General features: G+C 38.3%; 1 protein-coding gene and 1 long non-coding RNA gene across 4 annotated transcripts in view; one reads left to right on the top strand and one right to left on the bottom strand.

The window, feature by feature from the left end:
- Nucleotides 1-26182, bottom strand: part of LRRC9 (leucine rich repeat containing 9) — a 235793-nt gene that overhangs the window by 98815 nt on the left and 110796 nt on the right. The gene's annotated exons all lie outside the window — the stretch shown is intronic.
- On the top strand, nucleotides 18715-24625 carry LOC149462693 (uncharacterized). Its single transcript, XR_016312619.1, has 2 exons — nucleotides 18715-19663; nucleotides 23419-24625. It is a non-coding gene; the product is annotated as an uncharacterized LOC149462693 (long non-coding RNA).

Genomic DNA, 26182 nt, shown 5'->3' with positions numbered 1-26182 from the left:
TCCAACAGACCCAACAGTCGTGACATGCATGCTGCTGATTCTGTGTAATTGAATCACTAATTGAAAGGGGCATGTTCAAAATAATAGCAGTGTGGAGTTCTATTAGTGAGGTCATTCATTCTTTGTAAAACAGGTGGCAATTATTGCCCTTATTTAAGGAAGGAAGGCAGCAAATGTTGTACATGCTGGTTACAGTGCATTTCTCTCTGAAATTCTGAGGAAAATGGGTCGTTCCAGACATTGTTCAGAAGAACAGCGTACCTTGATTAAAAAGTTGATTGGAGAGGGGAAAACATATAAAGAAGTGCAGAAAATGATAGGCTGCTCAGCTAAAATTATCGCAAATGCTTTAAAATGGCAACCAAAACCTGAAAGACGTGGAAGAAAGCGAAAAACCACCATTCGAATGGATAGAAGAATAGCCAAAATGGCAAGGACTCAGCCAACAATCAGCTCCAGGAAGATCAAAGAAGGTCTAAAGTTACCTGTGAGTACTGTTACAATTAGAAGACGCCTATGTGAAGCCAAGCTATCTGCAAGAAGCCCCCGCAAAGTCCCACTGTTGAAAAAAAGACATCTGCTGAAGAGGTTACAATTTGCCAAAGAGCACATTGACTGGCCTAAAGAGAAATGGCGCAACATTTTGTGGACTGATGAAAGTAAGATTGTTCTTTTTGGGTCTAGTGGCTGGAGACAGTTTGTCAGACGACCCCCAAACACTGAATTCAAGCCACAGTACACTGCGAAGACAGTGAAGCATGATTGCACAAGCAACTAGCCCATAGAATTGGTCCCAACATCCAAGACTGCAAAAATCCTCGCCCAGTTATAGTACGTTACCTGGATTGTACAGATCGTAAAGAGGTTTTACAGGCATATAGAATAGGAAAACCAGGTAAAGATTTAATATTGGACAGACACAAATTATTGAAGTTTGCGAACTGCTCGGTGAAGTACCGAGAAAAAGAAAAGCCTTTCAACAGTTTTGTGCAATTCTCTTCGAGATTCGTTTTACATTGGCGTATCCAGCTATATTTCGATTACAGACAGCTGATGGCAAGCAACAGGAGTTCATTAACCCAGAGGAAGCGTGTCAATTATTGGATCATAACCAGTCAGAAGCCTTTGGCATCAAGAACTGTGGCATCAATAAATGCAAAGTAGCTAAAGTCTAAGAAACTCCATTTTCTAAGAAGATAAGGACAAACATTTAACAAGAACAATTGCCTGGGTTGAAGCCTAACTCCACTTAAGGCTAGGTTCACACCTATGCAAGTTGCATTTGAGCCGTTTCTGCATTGCGTTTTGTGTTGCGTTTTTTTTTTTTTTTTTTCTTGTTGCTAGGCAGATTTAAAATGCAAAACACATGTAAAAAAACACAGCAAAAATGCAGCAAAACACAATACACGCTTTTCTGCAGCATTTCCATTGAAGTCTATAAATCCAAAAATGCAACTTTTTGCATTCAAAATAGTCCCTAACCCTTTCCAAAAAACGCACCGGCTGAAAACGCGGAGATGTGAACATGTCCCATAGGAAATCATGCAAAATGCAAAACGCTGCAGAATACACTTAAGTGTGATCCTAGGGTAAGTAGTTAGGAAACATTTAATATGATCAGTAATTTATTTATCTCATTTGAGAACTGCCGAAGGATGCTGTTTAGTGTCCTATTTCATTTTGCTAAGCTATGTGGGAAACTAGATATAGCAAAATACAATATATTGATAAGCATACCCTGTATGAAAAAATAAGAAAAGAAACTGTAAATTAATTTTGTTTTCTTTAAATTTTTTTCAAGGCCCCTAAGCGGTTTGGAACAATTGATAAAATTTGTGGCTCGCAACACAGCAAAAAAGGAAGTTAGTAAGAAAGGATTTTTTTTGTGTGTTTTCTGCATTGTGTTTAATGTTGGTGGTAATGTATAATTTCATGGCATATATGCTATATAACTCTTTCAAATTTTGGGCTGAATTGCCAGTTATTCTGATCTACTTTTATATAGTAAAAGATTTTAGTTCTCCATTCTTAGTACATAGGAACCTATATTTTACTAATCTCCACAATATTGGATCAATGCATACATGAAGGTGATTTCATGGAATGTAAATGGTTTGTGGTCCCCCTCAAAATGCAATATGGTGCTGCCACATTTGAAATGATTAACCACTTCCCATGTATATAAACGACTGGACGAGAGCAGTGGAGGAGCGGGTGGCCAATCAGTGATCACATGAATAGTAGTAAGCAAGATGTCACTTCTGACATCATTGCTTACTACATGTGAAATCTGTGAATAATCACAGAGGTCACATGGTACAAGGCTATTCACAACAGCTTTGTACCATTTAACAAGCTGTGACCAATCACAGCTCACACAGTATTTCTCAATGGCTGCAAGATTGCAGCCAGAGAGAAAGAGAAATTATTGCTTTTACAGCCTTTATGAATGTAAAAGGAATCAGTGTAAAAAAAAAAAAAAAAAAATCATCACCCCCCCAGAAGTAGTACAGTGTCACTATGGTGACACTGTACTGCTAGGGTGACAGTATGTTAAAAAACAAAACCATGAATAATATAAAAAAAATAAAATAAAAATGTAACTAAAAAAATGTTGGTTATAAACTAATCTGGGTTATTTTTTTTTACTAAAAAGATAACTGAATAAATTTTGGCAAAGATTTATGAAGAAAGATTATTTATTTGCAAAAATTTTTTTCAAAATGTTTGGACTTTATATAGCAAAAAAATTAAAAATTCCAGTGGTGAATAAATACCACCAAAATAAAGTTTTATCTGTCTCAGAAAACTGCTAAAAAATTCATATGGGTATAGTGTTGCATGACCACGCAATTGTCATTCAACGTGTGACAGTGCTGAAAGCTGAAAATTGGCCTGGACAGGAAGGGGGTAAAAGTGTCCAGACATGAAGTGGTTAATTTGCGTATTTTTTTTCTCAACACGTTTCTTGTGATCCTGTTGACTATTTGCAACAAAACGTTTGATGGTTCTGTGATCACGCCCCAATATCTTAGCAATTTCAGACATTTTACAATTTTTTACTTTTCAGAGTCAGTTAAATCTCTTTTTTGGCCCATTTTGCCTGAGGAAAAGAAGCTGCCTAATAATTATGCACACCTTGATATAAGGTGTTTATTTCCTTAGGCCAAAACCTCCCTCATTACACAAACACATATCACCGGATGTGCTTAAATCCAATAGGCATTCAAGTTTATACAGCTTGGAGTTGGACAATATGCATAAAAATTATGATTAGATCAAAATACTCACTATCTTAATAATTGTGCACACAGTGTATATTCATAAATCTCCATATTGCACAAAATACCTCTACTAGAAGTAATCCAGCATTTCCTGCAGGGGAACAACATAAAGCTTTTGGGCAAATCAGGTTTTTTTTTATTTACATCAATTGTTTGATATGGATACAGGGAATCGATTTATGCACTTTTCAGGCTTTATAGGATAAGTTCATCTAGTAACAAAAAACAATAAATGCACATTTTTTTGCAGGTAAAAAAATGTGCATTTATTATTTTTTGTTTTTGGAGTCCATAAAGCATTGCACCAGTGATCAGCAGAATGCTGGTGCTGTGCAGGTCTCCTGCAGACTTGTCAGTTGATCTGTGTGCCCGTACGAGGTATACGGGCAAGCAGATACTTACTGACAGGAAGAGTTAATGAACTACCACGGGGCTCCACAGCGCCGTGGTAGTTCATTGAGAACTACAAGCTGACAGCCACAAAGGCTGTCTGAACTCGTAGTGTTTGCATTCACAGAATACCGTGAATGAGTAACATGGCCAGGTGGGCAGAGCCCCACACGTCCACGTTTCTCTTTTTTGGTGACAGCTAGTGGGAGGGAAAAGCTGGGGTGCAGAGGCTGGTTTATTCATAACATGAATATGGGTGTAACATGTAACATGCTAAGAAAGGTGAACTTATCCTTTAAGCCAGAGATTTGATATTCCCATTGTATCCTGTACGGGGCATGTCTACCTCCTGTTTGGACACTCTAGTAGAAACAGATTTGTCTATATTTGTCATTTATCCATACGCGACTAGTCTTAGAGCCTTTGATCTAGGTAGACCTAATATCCGAAAATGGTCTCAGGATTTTCATGTGGACAACATAATTTAAAATACTCCAGGGATACTGAAGGGTTTGTAAAATCATAATAAATGAAGTACTGTATGTACTTGCAGAGGCATAGCTTTAAGCTTAGTCTGGAAGTGAGTGTGCTGACTCTTCAAATCATAGAATGCTTAAATATCAAAAATACCTTAATAAATAAAAAAATATATGATCAATTCATCAAACAGGTGCAACTTCCAAGCTGACAAAGTCCTAAGTGCAAACAGTGTACTGTCTCTTTAAATGCAAAAAAGCATACAATATTTGCCTAATTCATCACTACAATTCATATACATAGGTCTGCTTAATGTGCTCATATAATGCAATAAATAATCATGCAAGATAATGCTTAAAGTGCAATGTGCAAATCCTACATGAACAAATAAAAAATAGGATTAAAAAAAAAAATTAAAAATAAAAAGTCCAAAGTTCATCAACTTGTTTAACAAATTCTGTGTTGATAAATTCCACCAAGAAAATCCTGTGAAGTGTCCAACCAACTTTAGAAGCATTTCTTACCACAATGATCAGACCTCTAAGTTACAGTAGGTCGATCTAGAATGAAGAGATCCAAAAGGCAAAAAGCAACAACCTGGGGGCTATCTCACATCAAGGATCCACCTCTAGTAGCACAACATCACCAACACTGTAATTTTCTGTAAAATTCAATGCAATATGGCAACCTGGAGGTGTTCCTATTGTCATAGAAGGTTGAGGAGTGATAATTATTGTTATAATTATAGTTGTTGAGGCAAGAGTTTGCTTGCCGATATGAAATGTAAAACTCCTCTATCCAAGAAATTAATTTTTCCACAGCAACAAGCTCAACCATTCTTTTCCAGAAAGATGCATTTATTAGGTTCCAGCACAGGACACAAGATACTTGCAACAGATGACAAAATACAGCAGAATATTTGTAAATATTACAACAAACAGCATCCCTTAGAGTCCCATTTAAAATACTTCATATCAAGCATAGAGACATTACACAATCCAGCATATGTCCAATCTATAATATGCCCCTAGGTAGCTTCCATACATGCAGTAATGTATGTTATGATCTAGACCCGTGCTTCCATAATGAATGAATAATATTACAGCTCAAGCTTCCATCTGAAATATCAGTGAGTAAAGCTAGAAGCTAGAAAAGCTAGAAAGGGTTTCTGATTGGCTGACCAAACACTCTTGATCATAACATAACATGATGATTAAAGTCAATATATTGTTTACCAGATAAACAAGTTACCCTTTCACTATTTCCAGTGAATACCCCCCACCCCCCCCAAGTCATACATAAAAGCTTATTGTATGGTCAAATCACATTCTTTATCATCCTTAGGTACAGTGCCTTGAAAAAGTATTCATACCCCTTTCCACATTTTGTCATGTTACAACCAAAAACGTATATGTATTTTATTGGGATTTTATGTGATAGACCAGCACAAAGTGACACATAATTGTAAAGTTGAAGGAAAATGATAAATGGTTTTCAAAATCTTTTACAAATAAATATCTGAAAAGTGTGACATGCATTTGTATTCAGCCCCCGTTACACTGATACCTCCAAATAATCTAGAGGAACCAACTGCCTTCAGAAGTCACCTAATTAGTAAATAGAGTCCGCCTGTGTGTAATTTAATCTCATTATAAATACAGCTGTTCTGTGAATCCCTCAGAGGTTTGTTAGAGAACATTAACCTGCCTAGCGGTAATCCCAAGCGTAGCTCGGGTTAACTTTTAATACCAGAAGCGGTAACCCTGAGCTACACTCGGGATTACACTGCAGCACTTCTCCAGCGATCACCCAGCACTTACCTTGTCCTGCGGTCCCGTGATGTCCCACCTGCAGCGTCCCCGGCCACGACCTCCGGCCGATGCCAGCATCCATCTTCCGGGTTCCGTTCCGCACGTCGGTACGTACGGGGGGCGGAACCAGTGGGAATTTCAAAAATGTAAAAATTTGACATTCACTCAATACACTAAAATCTGATAGTATAACATTACTGTATCAAACCATTTCACATACATTTTGTCCCGAGTGCTTTGTCCTGTGCCCTGCCTGCATTTTTACCATTCTTTCTGCCTGGAAACTGAGAAACGTCCATGGCGTCCAAAAAGCGTCCCTTTAGGTCAAAAGCGGTATTAGACCAGCTAGAGAATAGTGATAGTAAATTAGAACTTGCAGAATTGAGTGATAATGATTCGTGGGGAAATTCATCATCAGACACTGAAAACGATTTTGCGACTGAGCTCAGTGATGTGCAAACTTGACGCTCTATTTCAAATTTCAGTGTTTTTGGTTTGATTACATTATTGAATTAAATGTATTATTATATTATTATTTTTTATGATTATTTATTATATTATAATTTATGATTTCATGTTTCAAATTTTATCATACCCAGGATGTTTACTAGACTCTTGTTTGGACAGATTTCAGTAAGTTATTCCTAAGAATTACAGGCCAACAATAAAAAACAACATATTTCTATTGAAAACAATGTACCGCTTTGAGCACAGAAATGCTGACATAATCATACCACTAGGGAGGTTAATGAACAAACCGCATCATGAAGGCCAAGGAACACACCAGACAGGTCAGGTATAAAGTTGTGGAGAAGTTTAAAGCAGGGTTAGGTTATAAAGAAAACCGGGGTATGAATACTTTTTCAAGGCACTGTATGTAAACAATATACACTTTGAAATGCCTAACCTGAGAAATCTGCATTTTACAACTCCTTGTAGATAATCTAAGGTATCTGCCTATTACATAAAATTAACATAGTTAAGAGTCCTTTTGATGTGTAAAATGGACTTGTCACTGGCCTGTCCAAGAATGTATATATGTGGATATACAGTATACTGTGTGTGTGTGTATATCTCTCTCTCGCTATATATATATACATATACACACACAGTATATGTGTACATATAAATAACTCACCCCCCTTCCCTATGTCACGCCTGTCTCAGCCATCGAAGCACCCCTAGAACCACCCCTTGTCTCCCCCCCTTCACATCTCTAGCACTGCCCCTTTAGAGAACAGGAAACAAAGTAACATTTGTGGGGGTTAAACAAGTAACTTGAATGAAAATTGTTAATAAAAAAGCAATACTGTAAAAATAAAACATGTATGTTTTGTGTAATGTACAAAACATTACAAATATCCAGCGCTTACAAACGTAAGTTCAGAGGCACTTCCAGACAATTTCAATGATTCAACAATTCTCCCCTTGCTTCTCACATCAGAGACATCTCCTATATCTATCAAAAAAGCATCCTCCATATCCAGCAAAGAGATATCCCCCATAGCAAGCAAAGATACATCCTCCATATCCAGCAAAGAGACAACCCCATATACAGCAAAGAGACAGTTCCATACAGCAAAGAGACATCCCCATACAGCAAGAAGACAGCCCAATCAAGCAAAGAGACATCCCTCATATCCAGCAAATAGACATCCCACATATCCAGCAAAGAGACAGCACACATTTAAGTTCGGCAAATTTTTCTGGCTGGAAGCTGAAAAGTGGGAAATTTGAATGGAGAATGAAAAACAGTTTTGCTTTTGACTGGTGATTGATTGTGGTTATAGTTGTTTTATTTTCTTCTTTGGGGTCTTTTCTAGCAGCTTTTTCTTTTTAAACCACCTTTTCTGTCACTTTTAACCACTTCAAGTCCGGACACTTTCACCCCTTTGCTGTCCAGGCCAACCTTCAGCTTTCAACTCACACTTTGAATGACAATTGTGCGGTCATGCAACACTGTACCCATATGAATTTTTTAGCAATTTTGTGAGACAGATAAAACTTTATTTTGGTTGTATTTATTAACCACTGGGATTTATATATATATATATATATATATATATATATATATATGAAAAAGTCCAAACATTTTGAAAAAATAAGTGATTTTCCTATAAAATTTTGCAAATAAATAATATTTCTTCATAAATCTTGGCAAAAATGTATACATATATCTTTTTAGTAAAAAAAAATAACCCATATTAGTTTATAACCAAAAATTATATTTTTTTACAATTTTGTTTTACATTTTTATATTATAATTTATGTTTTTGTGACCTCTGTGATCATTCACAGATTTCACAAGTAGTAAGCAATGATGTCAGGAAGTGACATCTTGTTTACTACTATTCATGTGATCACCGATTGGCCAATCAGTGATCACATGAATCGGGACCTCATACAGCGATCTGTGTTCCGCTGTGTCCTAGGGAGTGCGAACAGGCAATGGATGCGGGGGGACATTAAACGATAAACGGCCAAATGGGAAGAGGTTGATAAAGTGGAAATTTGATAAAATGGAGTTAAAAAACAGAATTTAAAACAGGAAATTATAACAGGAGACTTCTAACCTGTAAGTGACATCTGATATTCCCTGTTAGTAATAATAATATTGTAACTGGGAAAATGAGTGTTAGCAAGGTGGAAGGCTTTGTTCAGTGCACAGTATGCCGCATGTATATATACATACATCAATGGAGCAACAGCTCCAGGATGGATACCGCTGCGACAGAGGGTCTTTTGCTTACTGAGCAGGTAGTTAATGGGATTGATGTGGAGGGTGGAGGGGTAAGTCAGGATTATCAGGTAGGCAGATGGGTTACTGTAGTTAGAGGGAGTGGCCAGGGCTCACAGAAAAGGAAGGCCAGCCCTGGCTTTGAGCACCCAAACAGACTTGCCAAGTTGGGTGAAGATGTGGAGGTGGCAAGCTCAGAGGTGGCAGCCCTAGGTGTCACTGCTATCCCTAACACCCGGGACAGCAGCCCATTTAATACGGGTGGTCAGGGTAGTACAGGAAGGCCAAGACAGTTGGTGGTAATAGGGGATTCTATAATCGAAAGGACTAACAAAATAATATGTTGCCAGTATCGCCTCAACCGAATGGTTTGCTTTCTGCCTGGTGCCAGGGTTCGGCATGTGGTGGACCAGGTAGATAAATAACTGGGAGGGGCTAAGCAGGACCCAGCTTTCTTGGTCCAAGTTGGAACCAATGACAGAATGCATGGAAAGTGGAGGCTCCTTAGGAATCAATTTAAAGAACTAGGCTGAAGGGAAGGACCTTCAAGGTGTTATTCTCTGAAATATTGCCTGTGCCATGCACAACACAGGAAAGATGGGCAGATTAGAGAACTATATGCATCGCTAAAGACCTGGTGTAAAAAGGAAGGGTTTGGGTTTCTAGAGCACTGGGCTGATTTTTCACTGGAGTACAACCTATATGCTCAAGATGGTTTGCACCTAAATGGAAGGGGGTCTGCTGTGCTGGGGTAGAGATTTATGGGAAGGTTGGAGGAGTATTTAAACAAGAATTGAAGCGCGAGAGAAAATTACATTAGAATGGGGCAAACAGATCAGACAGGGGTCAGTCCCTATTAGTGGGTGGAGTGGGGAAAAATGAAGGAGGGCTATGGCAGATAAGAGGGTTCCCATGTTACAAACAACCAGTGGAATTGGTACCATTTGTATGAAAATAAAAAAAATATGCAAAATACGCGTGAACAAGGTGTCAACTAATTAAAGCATTTTTTTCACCAATGCCAGAAGTCTGCCAAGCAAAATAGGTTAGTTCGAAGCTTTGATGCATGAAGAGAACTATGATTTAATTGGTATTGCTGAATCTTGGCTTCATTCTTCACATGACTGGGCTATTAATATTGCTGGCTATGTTATCTTTCAGAGAGACAGGGTAAAAAGGAAAGTGGTGGTGTCTGTCTGTATGTGAGAAGTGATCTTAAAACGAGTGTGAAGGAGGACCTGGTAGATGGAAAATGTGATGAGGACGAAGCATTATGGGTGGAACTGCACATGGGTGTGCATACTACAAAGGTGGTTACTGGAATTTTCCAAGGTTTATTGTAGGAATTAAATCATAAAAACATACTCACAGACGAAGCATGTATCTAAAGAGCATAGAAAAATGACAATGGCCACAACGGCGGGCAAGGTGTTCTCACTGTCAGTGCGGTCAAATGGCTGACGCGTTTCGGGGACGAATCCCTTTCCTCAGAGCTGATGACCAACCTCTGATGCTGATGTATGATGAATGGAAAGTGAAGTAAGAGCCTCGCTGTTGATGCAGAGACCTTTTTGGATAATGCACTAGGTGTGTGCGCCACCTGTTTTCTCTCTATCCAGTGGCTGATTTCCCCATCTGAGGAGGGCTGCACCCCTGGAACATTTCCTTTTGGTTGTCGCTGTCCTGGTACCCTTGGCTTCCCTTTTGGCTGTGCATATCCTGAGGCGCTGGAGAGTACATACGCTATCCGGTTACTGGAATTTGTTAAAGGCTACCTGGTGTTAATGAGGAGGTGGAGACTCAGCTCCTTGCACAGATCGAAAGGGCTACAAGGACTGAAACAATGATAGTAATGGGGATTTTGACTACCCAGAAATTGACTGGAGTAATCGCACTGCAGGAACAGTTGAAGAGCAAACGATTATAAACCTATTACAAGACAATTTTATGGTACAGTTCATAGAGGCCCCAACTAGGAATGATGCTCTGCTGAACCTGGTAATCTCAAGCCATGCAGAGCTTATTACTGTTCATATAAAAGAACATCTGGGTAACAGTGACCATAACATGATTTCATTTAATGTTAGCTGTAAACAACAAGCACATACAGGAAAGATACAAACACTCAACTTTAACCACTTGCCCTCCTGAGGATTTACCCCCCTTAATGACCAGGCCTCTTTTTGCTACTCGACGCTGCACTAATTCAACTGATAATTGCGCGGTCATGCAATGCTGCACCCAAACGAAATTTACGTCCACACAAATAGAGCTTTCTTTCGGTGGTATGTGACCACCTGTGCGCTTTTTATTTTTCATGCTATAAACAAAAAATGACTGAAAATTTTGAAGAAAAACGATATTTTTTACTTTCAGCTATAAAAAATATATAGTAAACTCAAAGTTAGTTATAAATTTACGTCAAAATGTATTCTGCTACATGTTTTTGGTAAAAAAATCCCAATAAGTGTATATTGATTGCTTTGTGTGAAAGTTATAGCATCTACAAACTATGGTATAGATACTGCAATTTACACCATTTTTTTGCTAAACAGCACTGTGCTAGTTTAACGGACAATTGCGCGGTCATGCAATACGGTACATAAATGAAATTTATGTCCTTTTTTTTCTACATAAATAGAGCTTTCTTTTGGTGGTATTTGATCACCTGTGCACTTTTTATTTTTGGTGCTATAAACCAAAAAATTTTTGAAGAAAAATTTTTTTTTTTTTAAAAAACAATATTTTCTCATTTCGGTCGTAAAAAATATCCAAAAAAACTAAAATGTCATCATACATTTAGGCCAAAATGTATTCTGCTACATGTTTTTGGTTAAAAAATCCCAGTAAGCGTATATTTATTGCTTTGTGTGAAAGTTATAGCGTCTACAATCTATGGTATAGATAATGGAATTTACACAGCTTTTACTTTCTGACTGCTCATCACATTTCTTGAGGTGCTTAAATACCAGGATAGTACAAACACCCTCAAATGACCCCTTTTTGGAAAGTAGACACCCTAAGCTATCTGCTGAGAGGTATATTGAGTCCATGTAAGATTTATTTTTTTCCACAAGTTTTTGGAAAATGACAAAATTATTTTTTTTTTACACAAAGTAGTAAATTAAATTATTTATTTCTCACACAAGCCATGGGTATATGTGGAATTACACCCCAAAATACATTCTGCTACTTCTACCGAGTATGGGGATACCACATATGTGAGACTTTTTGGGAGCCTAGCCACATACAGGAGCCTAAAATCCAATGACCACTTTGAAAGCCTGAAGGTGCGTAACTTCCTCATTTGACATCCTCAATACCTATCACAGTTCCGAAGGCCCTGATATGCCAAGATAGCACCAAACCCCCTCAAATGACCCCTTTCTGTAAAGTAGACACCCCAAGGAATTTAAAAAGAGGCATGGTGAGTATTTTGCAGATCTTATTTTTTCTCACAAGGTTTTGAAATACAAAAAAAGAATAGAAAAAATATGTTTTTGTTTTTTTTCATTTTACAAAAACTTGTGGCAACAAATGAGATCTGCAAAATACTTACCATGCTTCTTATCAAATTCCTTGGGGTGTCTACTTTGCAAAAAGGGGTCATTTGGGGGGGTTGGTGCTATCCTGGCATTTCAGGGCCTCCAAAACTGTGATAGGTAGTCTGGAAGTGTAATGAGGAAATAAAGTCCTTTAAAAGCCTGAAGGTGCTTATTGGATTTTGGGGTCCTGTACTTGGCTAGACTGCCAAAACGTCTCTCACATGTGGTACCCCCATACTCGGGAAAAGTAGCAGAATGTATTTTGGGGAGTAATTCCACATATACCCATGGCATGTGTGAGCAGTAAATCATTTAATGACAATTTTGTGTAAAAAAAAATTTGTCATTTTCCAAAAACTTGTGGTAAAAAAATAAATTCTTCTATTGATTCAAGATGCCTCTCAGCAAATAGATTGGGGTGTCTACTTTCCAAAAAGGGGTCGTTTTGGGGGGTGGGGGCGTTTTATGCCCAGCATTAGAAGTTTATGCCACACATCACTCACTCTTCTAACCACCTGAAGATCAAGCCTTTTCTGACACTTTTTGTTCACATGAAAAAAATCTGTATTTTTTGCTAGGAAATTAAACCCCCAAACATTATATATTTTTTAAAGCAGACACCCTAATGAATAAAATGGTGGGTACTGCAACTTGTTATGGCACATAGTACTCGCGCAGCGATTTTTCAAAAGCAATTTTTTTTTTAAAAATACACTTTTTTTACTTTTAATGCACAAAAACACAATATATTTGCCAATTATTTGGTAAGATATAAAAGATGATGGTATGCCAAGTAAATAGATACCAAACATGACATGCTTTAAAACTGCACATGCCCCGTGCAATGGCGACATACTGCATACATTTTTAATATCCATAGGCAACGCTTTAAAAACCTTTAAAAGCTACCATTTCAGATTTACAGAGGAGGTCTAGTGTTAGAATTACTGCCCTTGATCTGACGTGCACAGTGATACCTCACATGTTTGGTTCAACCGCTGTTTACATAGCGGCACAGGGTCAACGCTTGTGCACACAGGTGTGCGTGCATGGGAGGGGCGAGTTTTTTTTTTTTAAAGTTATTTTCATTTTTTTAATTATTTTTACACTGTACCTTTCATTTTTTTTGTGATCACTTTTAATGCTATCACAGGGAATGCAAATATCCCCTCTAACGTCAATGGGCATTGTCATATATTCTTTTTTGAGAAATCTGGGGTCTATCTGGCTCTAGGTATCTCCTCTGCCCTTACATTATCTAATCAAACCAAAATCGGTGTGATCAGATGCTTTCCCAATTTACAAATGGCGCTGTTTATATCCTGTGAAACTGAAGTGATGAAATGCTTGTAGCTTCCGAATTCTTAGATTATAGAGATGATTGGCACCACTCTGGTCTCCAATCAGCTCCATGGTCAGCTGGCAGAAACACCGGCTGCATTCTCAGGTTCCCCCGGTGGCACGGGACTGCCTGAGAAGGCCGTGGAAGGCAGCAGGGGAGGGGGGGCATCATATCCCACTAGTTGTAAAAGCAATCCTGCAGCTAATTAGCCACTGGGATTGCTTTTACATAAAAGCCGATCGCCGGCTGAAAAAAACGATACCAGGATGAAGCCTGCAGCTGTAGGCATCATCCTGGTATAACCATTCAAAATCCAGTGATGTACCAGTACGTCACTGATCCTTGTTGGGTATATATGCTATGTTCTTTTTTTTTTGTATGCAGCCTGTGGACTGAATAAAAAAAAAAGAGAAAAAATATCTGCCAGAAAAAGTGTGTGGTACTGTCAAGGTCCTACCTTTTCCCTGAGGTTATGTTACTCCATGTGCTGGCGTCCATCTTGGATTCTGCTGTGCATGGTGGGAATCCTTTTATGCCTTCAGGTCTCTGAGGTCCATCCCCCAGAGGGGCGTGGCTGATGACATATAAGCCTGTGGCCCACACATGCTCTGTGCACTTGTGTCTTGTGTCTTTGTGTTACTATTACTCTGTTCTGACTCTCGTGACTCTCCTGGTATCTGATTCAGCTTGTGACTTGACTATTCTTTGTATTCTCCTTTGATCTGACCCTCTGTTGCTGAACCCGGCTCGTGACCTGTGATTCTCATCTGCTGTCCTGTACTGTTTGTCCTGTTGTTGTTGACCCCGGCCTGTCTGACTACTCTTTTGACTCTTCCACCAGCTACACGCCATTGGCGGCGGCCATTACCGCAGCTGAGGTGTCTCGGGGGCCGCGACCTGGTTCCTGGCTGCGTCAAGTCCATCCCCACCATCAGGGGCCCTGGTGAAGGGCAGCCTGGGACTTAGACTACGCGCCCTGAGGGACTTCGGTCTGTGGGTGGTGGTTGTCGTCAGCCAGTGCGTTACATTGTTAGGCCTGCCTGTCTGTTCCTCGGCTCCTGCCCTGACAGGTATACCCACCATTAGAATATACCGCCTTGCATCCACCCACTTCTAATGGTGGGCACACACAAATGTCTAAATAGTGGCACGCTTGAATAAAAATTGTCCACATATAAGTGGTACCCCATATGGAAAAAGGATGACACCAAGTCCCAAACTATCTTGCCACTGCTCTTCATGTAGTCTGGGCATCCGGGGGGCTCCACGTGACTATCTTTTCCCTTGTAAATCCTAAACTTATAAGTATAGCCTGTTGTCCTCTCACAGGTCTTCTACATCTTGACCCAATATCCGGCACGCTTGCTGGGGAGAAATTGTTTGAATGCAAGGCAGCCAGAAAAATGAATCAGGGACTCATCCACGCAGATGTTTTACTGGGGAGTATAGACATCTGCAAATTTTTGGTTAAGGTGATTTGCGAGGGGCTGAATTTTGTGGAGCCAATCAAATTCAGGGTCAGCCCGAGGATGACAGTGTATTGTCATTGAAATGCATAACACACATTATACTCTCATATCTTTGCCTGGCCATGGCAGCAGAGAACATGGGCATATGATGAATTGGGTCTGCGGACCAATACAACCGCAATTAATTTCTTTTAGTAATGCCCATGTTGAGGGTTAGGCCCCAAAAAAATGTAAATTCGGAAACCGTATTGAGTTTCCATGCGACTGGTCTGGCAAGGTTTGAATTTGGGTTGGCGGCGATAAATTGTTGTGGATATAAATTGCTTTGATCCACAATCAACGCATATAGATATTCCGTGAAAAACAGCTCCAAAAATCAAGGGGAGTAGTTAAATTTTCTATTTCCACCTGAATTCCGGGTTGGGCAGTGAATGGGGGAAGTACGCTTGCTGCAGAATTTGTGGGCTGTCAATTGGGATTTGCAAGCACATCCGGAAGGATACTAGGAGCTCTATGGGCCTGTGTGCGAATTCTTGGTGGCTGCAGGACAATACTTGTGCTTGCCACCGCACCGGCTTGTACTGGACTTATGGGACTCGCCACATCACCAAGTCATACTGCAGTGCTGGTATTATTATTATACAGGATTTATATGGCACCAACAGTTTGCTCAGCACTTTACAGTATAACAGGAGACAATACAGCAACAATACAGTTCAATACAAGAGGGTTAGGAGGGCCCTGATCTTGGGAGCTTACAATCTAAGAGGTATGTGAAAGACCAGGATGTACTAGGCCACTAGTACTCGCCAGTTCACCAAAAGGTAGCGCGGCACTAGTACTGGCACTCTGCTGCATATGAGAGTCCTCAAAATTTACCGACAAGTGCTAACAGAGATCAGGCCTGATTCTGCCAACACTGCGGTTTTGTGTGCAATGTATCAAGTGACAGTGACCTACTGACACTGCACTTGCTAGGGGAGAAGAAGGGGGGGGGGTAAGCAAAAGGGCTATACGCAGGTGTTGGCAGGTGCCGAGGCTGATCCCGCTAACGCTGCGTTTTTGGGGACGCTATACTAATGTGAACGCTGGTATAGTGCTGATCTGATCAAAGATATTGATCCATTCAGACACTATACTAGCAACTGAGGTTTATTGTGTATGAGCGTGTTCCTGGCAATCCAGGGGTTAAATGTGATGACTGGTGTACTGACGGCAATCTGATGCTATCTGGGAGGGGCGTGAAAACCACGGGAGCGCAAATCATGGATATATATGTGATTTTGCACACCCATGCCGCCCTGTTGCAGTATTTCTGCTATAGGGCGGTCAGGGAGCAGTTAAAGAAGCAGTTTGTGTTATGGCGCAGCGTTACTTTAACTGACAATTGCGCGGTCATGCAACACTGCACCCAAATTACGTCCTTTTTTCCCACGAATTGAGCTTTCTTTCAGTGGTATTTGATCGCCTGTGCGTTTTTCATTTTTTGCGCTATAAAAAAAAAGGCTGACAATTTTGAAAAAAAATATTTTGGACTTTTTGCTATAAAACATGTCCAGTAAAAAAAAATTTCAAAATCACATTTCATCATAAATTTTGGCCAAAATGTATTCTGCGACATGTCTTTGCTAAAAAAAATCCCAAAATGTGTAAATTAATTGGTTTACGTGAAAGTTATAGCGTCTACAAATGGCGGGAAAGATACTGGGATTTTTTTTCATACTAACAATGGCAGTGATCAGCGTCTCATGGCGGTGATCAGTGATTTATGACAGTGATCAGCGACTTATGGCGGGACTACTGCAGACATTTTGATACTGAGGGGGAACTGACTTGGGGTCACTGACATCCCCAGTGACACCAATATAGTGATCAGTGCAAAAAAAAAAAAAACACTGACACTGTACTAATGGCACTGGGGAAGAAGGAGTTAACTTTTGTTAGGCAATGAAAGGGTTAACTGTGTGGGGGGAGTGTTTTACTAGGGGGAGGGGGTGTGTGCTTCACAGGAACACGCTGATCCCAAGAGATAAACTCCGCTCTCAGGATCAGTGTGTTAGGAGCTGACGGAGCAGAGCTGCATTGTAAACAGTGCAGCTGTGCTCTGTGTCACTGTTTGTCAGCAATCGCAGGGACCCGACAGGTAATGACCGGCCGGGACCCGGTGATTGACACCCGCTGCCACGATCGGTGGGACGGGTAGGGCGGGCGCGCGCCTCGTGCGCGCCCCCTACCGGTTTTGCAAAATGACCTTGTAAAACATGATTTTGCCCAGTGGTGCCACCTTGTGGCCGTTTTTCTACAGTGACTGGACAGCAAGCAGTTAAAAGAGCAACTTTTCCAAGGTTGAGGGCTGCTCTCCAAGACTTAGACTGGGAGGTAATATTGGCATCGATGAACCCAACACAGAAATAGGAGTTCTTCAAAAGACTTCAAACACACTGCAAAATATATTCCCATGGGCAACAAAAATAAAAACTATGTGGCTTATGGCCAAAGTTAAAAATGCTATAAATAATAAAAAAAGGCTTTTAAAAAAATATAAAAATGAAGGAACACTGTTATTGTTTAAATATTACAAAGAATATAACAGAATATGTAAAAAGGAAATCAAGGCCACAAAAATTGAAAACAAATGACAGATTGCATAAGATAGTAGGACAAACCCCCCAAAATGCTTCAAATATATTAATAGTAAAAAGGTCCGGTCTGAGCATGGAGGCTGTGACGGGAGTGACTTTTGGGGGTGGGGGGGACCCCTGTCTCAGCTCCTTCTGTTCCTCTTATGTCTAAGGCACCCTGTGCCTGTTAGGGGTGCAGGGTGAAATGTTCTAATATTGGTGTGGGGATTGTTCATTGTTCTCTGCCATGCGGCTGCATCCCATTGTTCTAGCAAACTATTATGGGATGGAATGTTTGTGTATTGGTGTGGGGGTTGTTCATTGTTCACTGCCATGTGCTGCATCCCATTGTTCTATTGTGTGTCTTGCTTTGGTGGGGTGGGGTGTTTCCAACAGCCCTTCCCCCTGAAGGGTTGGCCTGCTGATGTGCTTCCTGTTCCTGGTTGTATTCCCCCACCCTATGTATATATCTTGTGTTTGTGTAAAAATAAAGCAGTCTACTTACTGTCTTAAGAAGAGTCTGGTGCGGTCTATTTCCTGCTTGGTCAGTGGTGGTGTCCGGGGATCTGTGTTCGGACAGGGAAGCGAGAGTACAACGGAAATACCCTAGCACAGTCGGAGTCCAGTTCTGTTACATAGGCCCTTTACAAAATAAGCTAGAGTGGATGACTGGGGACAAGGCGAAGGCAAATTTATTAAATACCATCTTCAGCTCTGTGTATACAAAGGAGCATGTAGGAACTCATGTCCATAATGGGCATGGCATTGACACATGTCCATAATGGGCATGGCATTGACACAGCCACAAATGATCCACAATGGCTCAAAATTGATATAGTTCAGAAATATTTACACAGAATAAAAGGTGAATAAGGTACTGGATGGCATATACCCATAGGTCCTAAAATAATTGATCTATATCATTTCAAAGCCATTGTTTCTCATTTTAAGGAATCTTTAATGACTGGCATAGTACCACTGGACAGGCATAAGGCCAATGTGGTGTCTATATGTAAAAAGGGATCAAAGTCTGTTAGAAGCTTTCCTTAACCTAAATATCTAATATCTTCTTATTAACAGTACTAACATAAGTATGAATGAGTTGGATCTTAATAGAATAATTGAGTTATTATATTTATATTTGTTCTAGATTGGGAAAAGTAAGTGATTAGACTTCATAGTTTGTGAATTTATACATGAACATATATCTTGGGTTTCCTTTACATTCAAGCCACATATGGTAGCAATTGGTCTACCATCCTCCCCCATCTATGTAAGAGATAAAGTTACACTCAGACTTTGAGAGAAGTAGGCTGGAGGGTTTGTTATATATATATACATCTGTTTCCAATTATCTTTGTGGGACTACAAGTATATCAGCCCATTTTGAGGAAAAGGTGGGGGCTGGATTGCTCATTTAAGAGTTGAAACAAAGACTTTTTATGCTCACATTGCTTGAAGCCTTGAGAGACACACACACACTACACACACATATACATATATACAATCTTATTATCAAGAACTTAACTATATTTTTTGGACATTATTTAACCATTCTGTATGCCAATATTTTATTTCTAATTTTATGCAACGTTATTATTAAATCATCTTTTTGAGTTTTATACAAGCAGTGGAAGGACTTTCTATCTAAACATTTCTCATCAATACAAGTTAATAAAATATCGAGACGATACGATATTTTACAGTGGCGAGCCTCCAGTTCGATTCGTTTCCGCCGATCGCTTATTTTTGACTTTTTTCTTCTTCATCTTGATGAGAGGGAAGAGGTTTGCACACTCAGCAAAATATGAACTCAAGCTTTCAGGAGAAGTAAAGTCTGCAACAGATGAATCGTCGGCATAATCGAGAACCTAAAAGCAGAATTGGTGAGAATTTTGCGCAATTGCAAGCAACGCTGTTCCTTGGTGATGTCATTTCCCGCCAAGAGAGAAAAGACGCGTTATGTAAAGAAAGACCTTCTTAATCGGTAAGTAATGGATTTTATTGATGAATTATCTAGAGAGAGTAAGTTAGAATTCAAGAATCTGTCTACATTTGTTAAAGATAATGAACTTTGGCGGTACATGTATAATGAGTGCTTACAGGCTAATAGTAAGATAGAAAAATCTAAGTTTTCCTTTAAGAAACTGAGCAAACAAGTTAGAAATGTAATGAAGTTAGTTAATGTTTTTAATGCCATGATTTTTGATGTTCCTAAGACTGCTGTTTGTGTAATGAAGCAAGATCAGAACAGTGTATGTGCTAATTGCCAGATTTTGACTGAGCAAATTGATGATATGCAAAGCGCAATTCAAACAAAAGACATTCAGTTATCTGACCTGCAGAATGATGTAAAAAGAATTTGTGTGAATACTAAGGCAGAGAAACAAAAATCTTTTGTACCAGAGATCCAGTCTGTAGAAGGAGACCCTGTAGATCAGGAAGAAATGTGTAAGAGAAAATTAAGGGATAAAGTTGCAAAACTTAATCTTAAAATCCTTGATCAGCTCATGAAAATTTTGAAGGATATGCCAGCCTATGATATGGACGCCGATGCTTTCTATAACATGGAGGTTTATGAAAATTTTTGTAATAATTTTTGTTTAAATCAGGAGCAAAGAAATTTTCTATTCTGTTTATGGCTCCCCAGTGTTATGGCATGTAGATTAATCAAAACGCCATATATTGAGGATGATGAGGAAATGCATAGCAATGCATCAGACCGACTACGTCAATTATTGAAATTTACTACTGGAGAGGAAACTCCTTCTTTGGAAATCTTAGACTCCTTAAGAGCTACGATTAATGATGATCCTTTTGAATTTAAAAATAGATTTTCTAAAGTATACAAAATGATATTTAATTTAGACAATGAGACTCCTTCTATGGTAAATGCTTTTGTTAAAAAATTCAAGTATCTTGATCCAGCATCTGTTATTATTGCTACTGGAAAAAATGATTTAGATCAAGCAGCCAAAGTTATTGATACAGTTAGGAGACAACTTAAATTAAACAATCAGAAGAAGGAAAGTTTAATTGTTCAAAATGGAGAACAGAGAGAGACCATGTGCTTAGCCACACCCAGTTATGATGATGAATACGTCACAGGCAGGACGAGAGTCTCAGAGCAGACAGGAAATACTATTTGTTTCTATTGTAAACGATTTGGTCATTTGAAAAGAGATTGTATTCATTATAAATTAGATTTACAAAGAAAAGCTTTGGAATTAGAAGACCAAAATATAATTTCTGAACAATCTGCTCCTCCATGTTCCAACAATAGTCTGTCTGAGTTGCCTTATGCCTCCGAAGTTAAAAAGATCAGTTCACTGAGAGTTAACAACAGCTTAAACAATATGGTAAACAGTGCTGTTGTCATTAATAGGAATGGTTTATTGCCATTGCCGAAATTTAAATCAGGATCAAATGGAGATTCTTCTTCTTTACTGTTGGAATATGTTGCTCCACATTTATTGGATGAAAGTGGAAGGCCCAAATCAACATTAATTGATTCTTCCATGTACGGTAATGTTGGAAGTATTTGTACAGCAACTGCTGACACGTCTTCAGATCATAAATGGCCACATACAGGAACCAATCTTGAATTGGAACAATTGGTTACATCACATAAAGAACTTTGGAGTCAAAGCAAAAATGATGTAGGTTTGTTTACAGATTTTGAAGTTGTCATTGAAGGTAGAGACCCTAAGCCTCAACCTCAATACAAATTGCCATTAGAATCACTTCATCCAATTTCTTCCATTATAGATGAGTTTTTACAGCAAGGAATTTTAAAGAAAGTACAATCAGTGGTGAATAATTGTATTTGGCCTATCAAAGTTGATAATTCATATTCTTTATCAGTTGACTTCAGGACATTGAACAAATGCATCACAAATAACAGATCTATTGTTCCTGATTGTAACATAATGTCACATCTGGATGCCAAGGCCAAAATATTCTCAGTACTTGAAATTGCCAATAGCCATTTGTCAGTACCCTTAGCTAAGAGTTGTCAATATAAACTTGCCTTTAGCTTCAACAAAGAAACTTATACATTCACAAGATTAGCCCCAGGCTTAGATTTAAGTGATGGGATTGTTCATGAGTATTTGGGAAAAATATTATCTAAATTCTCTAGGCCAGAATGTATTGTCCAGCATGTAGACAAGCTTCTCTTGTCTACACAAAATAGAACTGAACATATCACTCTTTTGTCTGAAATATTTACGTTGTTACATACAGCAGGATTGAAATTGAATACAGAGAAAGTTCAGTTGATGAAAAGACAGGTGGAATTCCTTCATATGCAAATTAGTCATGGACAGAGACAGATGTTGCAAGAAAAAGTTAGAACTATTTCTGCTTATCCAATTCCAACAAATCGCAAGGCTTTGCATCAGTTTTTGAGCGAAGTAAATCATTGTAAAGATTTTATACCCAATTTTGCAGAAAAGTCTAGATCATTATTTGATCGTTTGAGACAAAAAGCTGGTGTGTTTGATCAATGGAATCAAACTGAGAAAGAAGCTTTTGAACTATTGAAATGGGATTTGCAGAATGCTACTACATTAAGTACTGTTGAGTTTTGTAGTAAAGTTCCTTTTGTTTTAGAAACCAATGTTTCCAATAATGCAATCTCAGCAACTTTGTCACAATTAAAAGACGGTAATCAGAAAATAATAGGTTTCTTCTCAAGAACTTTAAAAAATATGGAGAAAAACTTTGATGCACATATGAAAAAATTGTTAAGTGTTTTCTTTGCAGTCAAAATAACTGAATACATTGTGAGATCAAGTAAGATCATATTACAGACACCTGATTCATCACTGAAACTCCTAGAGGAAGATGGTTCAACAGACAATTATCGTGAAAATTATCCTATATGGTACAAAACACTATCATCCAAACACATTCAGATAGATGTAACAAAAAGACATTTTCAGGAAAACATACCAACACATGTTTGTACAGCTGTAGGTGAGAAGTTTGTACCTCATGTTTTCAACATAGGAACTGAGAAAAGTTTGAAACCAGTATGTATTACTGCAGATCAGTCTTACACTACAAGAAGTAAGCCAACACAAAATACAGTTACGCATATTTCCAATTTTATAGAGATAAGATCAAAGGCATAATCCTTTGTCATCTCTGGGTTGATACAAAACCTTTCTTTGGTTTTGAAACCAAGGTTTTGAATCATGACCAATAATGGAGATGTAGCGTCCTGTTATATTTATTTTTGTTTATTTCAGGTACTTATATAGCGTTGTCAATTTTACTATTTTATATGTAGTGCTTTTTACATATATAGTACATTCACATAAGTCCCTAACCCTCAAGAGGTGTATAATCTAAGTTCCCTAATTCACAGTCATACATACACATACTAGGGCCAATTTAGATAGGAGCAATTCTCCTACCAACATGTCTTTGGAGTGTGGGAGGAAACCGGAGTACCTGGAGGAAACCCACGCAAGCACAGGGAGAACATACAAACTCCAGGCAGGTGATGCCATGGTTGGGATTTACATCAGCAACCCTAGTACTGTCAGGCAGAAGTGCTGCATTCTAAAAAGAACACTACAAGTCAATAAGAAGTGTTATAATCAAAATATGTCTTCCATGTCATAACTAGAAATGTTTGTGATTATGATATGTAATGTTAACAGATAAATGTAAGAGGATTAATCAATGTAAAATTATCAATGCCAAAATAATGATACTGCATTTCTGTTACAGGAAATGACCTAAGAGTAACTGTTAAAGGAAGAAAACTCAAATATTTCTAAACCTTTCAGATGATAATCCATTTTCCAAGAAGGAAATTTATTCTGGAAGAAGCTTTGCAACAAGAATTTCATTCATCATTGTTTTTGTTGTTCTTTTTATGTTCAATAAAGTTATTTTAACTTTACAGAGTGCTAGAAGAAGACAAGACATCTCAAGGCATCTCATAGAGGAAGAACTTATAAAACAATTGACTTTTGACTACTGATGAAATAATTCATTCATCATCAGATATATTGGTTTTTTTTGTGTGTACATTTTATTTTGACATATGTTTACTATATCAAGATGAGATCAGTTTTCACATGAACATTTGCAATCACACACTATGTATTTTCAGAAGTGAAAGGGTTAAACTTTTGTTACAACAGAGTCACTCTACTTAGTTAGAACATCTGTTGTTAATTAAGCTAGAGATAAGTTTTTCTAAGGTTCCAAATAGAGAAATTTAGGCAAGCTTTACATGTTATTACGTGTTATACGTATGTTTAAAAAAAAAAAATCATTTGATATACATGTATGGATTGAAGTTAGAGAACATATGTTATGGTTAAATGTTAATAAGGTATTTTGAAAAAATGTATGGATTATAGAATTGTGTGCTACACACATTTTGGAGGGAAAATATGAAACATCTATTTTTTTTAAGTGACATATTTTAAAGTACAGGCAGTCCCCGAGTTAAGTACATTCGGCTTACGTAATACTCATACTTACGTACACTTCCCTCGGGACCGGAAGTCAAGCTGTCAGCATTCTTGTGCAGCAAGCTGATAAGAGACTAGCTGATAAGAGACATCAGAGAGACATAAGAGACAGAGACATCCATTGCTCGTTACTTGTGGGGCTAGCAGTGTCTGCCCACTATCTCCAAAGTGATTTAAGACTGTCTGTCTGCACCTCCGGGGAGAGGAAAGGAGAGGCTGTCAGGCTGCTCACTGAAGTGATCCTCCGTCTGTGCAGGGGGGAGGGGGCAGCGTGTGCTGTGTAAAGGAGAGCAGAGTTCTCTCATACAGTACATTACAGTACAGTGTAGTTTAGCCAAGATAGTTTAAAGTTGTACTCTACACTGTACAAGAGTTTACAGTATAATATTTGAATGTTGAATTTGATGTTTAAACATTTACATGCACATAAAAGTTAAATATGTTAAGGCAAACATGTGTCCAAGCTGCAGTTCTTATGCAAAACACCAGTTTAGAGCCTCTTGAGGTTTTACTGCTTTCTGTAACCTTATTACAAAAACGTAATCTAATATCCTGTCGTTTGGTTAGTAGTTAGTGCTTATAAAAGTGCCTGATTCAACTTATGAACAAATTCGACTTATGAACAAACCTACAGTCCCTATCTTGTACGTAACCCGGGGACTGCCTGTATTGTACTATAATGTTACAGTTATACATTTATTAAGGGGATGAATTATTTGGTAAAAGGAAAATAATAAGGGTAAAAATATTTTTATGTGATACATAACAAAAGGTTTATCAAAGAATTTGTTTTCCCATTATAGAATCAAATTAAAGATATGTTCAGATCAATTATCTTAAGATCCAAAAACGCTTGAATGGATACGAAAGTGACGAGAATGTGTATAAATGGATTAAGATAAGGAAAATGATTAAGATTCGATAAAATCGATCATTTTGAGAGGGAAATGTTAGAAGCTTTCCTTAACCTAAATATCTAATATCTTCTTATTAACAGTACTAACATAAGTATGAATGAGTTGGCTCTTAATAGAATAATTGAGTTATTATATTTATATTTGTTCTAGATTGGGAAAAGTAAGTGATTAGACTTCATAGTTTGTGAATTTATATATGAACATATATCTTGGGTTTCCTTTACATTCAAGCCACATATGGTAGCAATTGGTCTACCATCCTCCCCCATCTATGTAAGAGATAAAGTTACACTCAGACTTTGAGAGAAGTAGGCTGGAGGGTTTGTTATATATATATACATCTGTTTCCAATTATCTTTGTGGGACTACAAGTATATCAGCCCATTTTGAGGAAAAGGTGGGGGCTGGATTGCTCATTTAAGAGTTGAAACAAAGACTTTTTATGCTCACATTGCTTGAAGCCTTGAGAGACACACACACACTACACACACATATACATATATACAATCTTATTATCAAGAACTTAACTATATTTTTTGGACATTATTTAACCATTCTGTAAGCCAATATTTTATTTCTAATTTTATGCAACGTTATTATTAAATCATCTTTTTGAGTTTTATACAAGCAGTGGAAGGACTTTCTATCTAAACATTTCTCATCAATACAAGTTAATAAAATATCGAGACGATACGATATTTTACAAAGTCTAACATGTAAGGTTAGGTCTACAGGCTTGGAAAAATCAGTTTGTAAATAGATAGAAAACTGGCTAAAAAAGACCGTATTCAGTGAGTAGTGGTTAATGATTCATACTCTGAATGGTCTAGCTTGTTAGTGGGGTACCCCAAGGTTCCGTGTTGGGACCCTTACTTTTTAATACATTTATAAATGATATAGGGTCTGGGATTAAAAGTAACATTTCAGCGTTTGCAGATGACACCAAGTCCAACTTACAAGCCGACCTCAATGCACTGTTTAATTGGGCAACTATGTGGCAAATGAGGTTTAATGTTGATAAATGTAAGGTTCTGCACGTGGGGGTTAAAAATATGCATGTATCATACATACTAGGGGGAGTGCAGCTACGGG

The sequence above is a fragment of the Staurois parvus genome, unplaced genomic scaffold, assembly GCF_062004578.1.
Source record: "Staurois parvus isolate SC_StPar_1 unplaced genomic scaffold, SC_StPar_1.0 ptg000171l, whole genome shotgun sequence".
Lineage (NCBI taxonomy): Eukaryota > Metazoa > Chordata > Amphibia > Anura > Ranidae > Staurois > Staurois parvus.
Note: the sequence above shows the minus strand (reverse complement) of the source record. Positions and strands in the feature narration are given on the sequence as shown.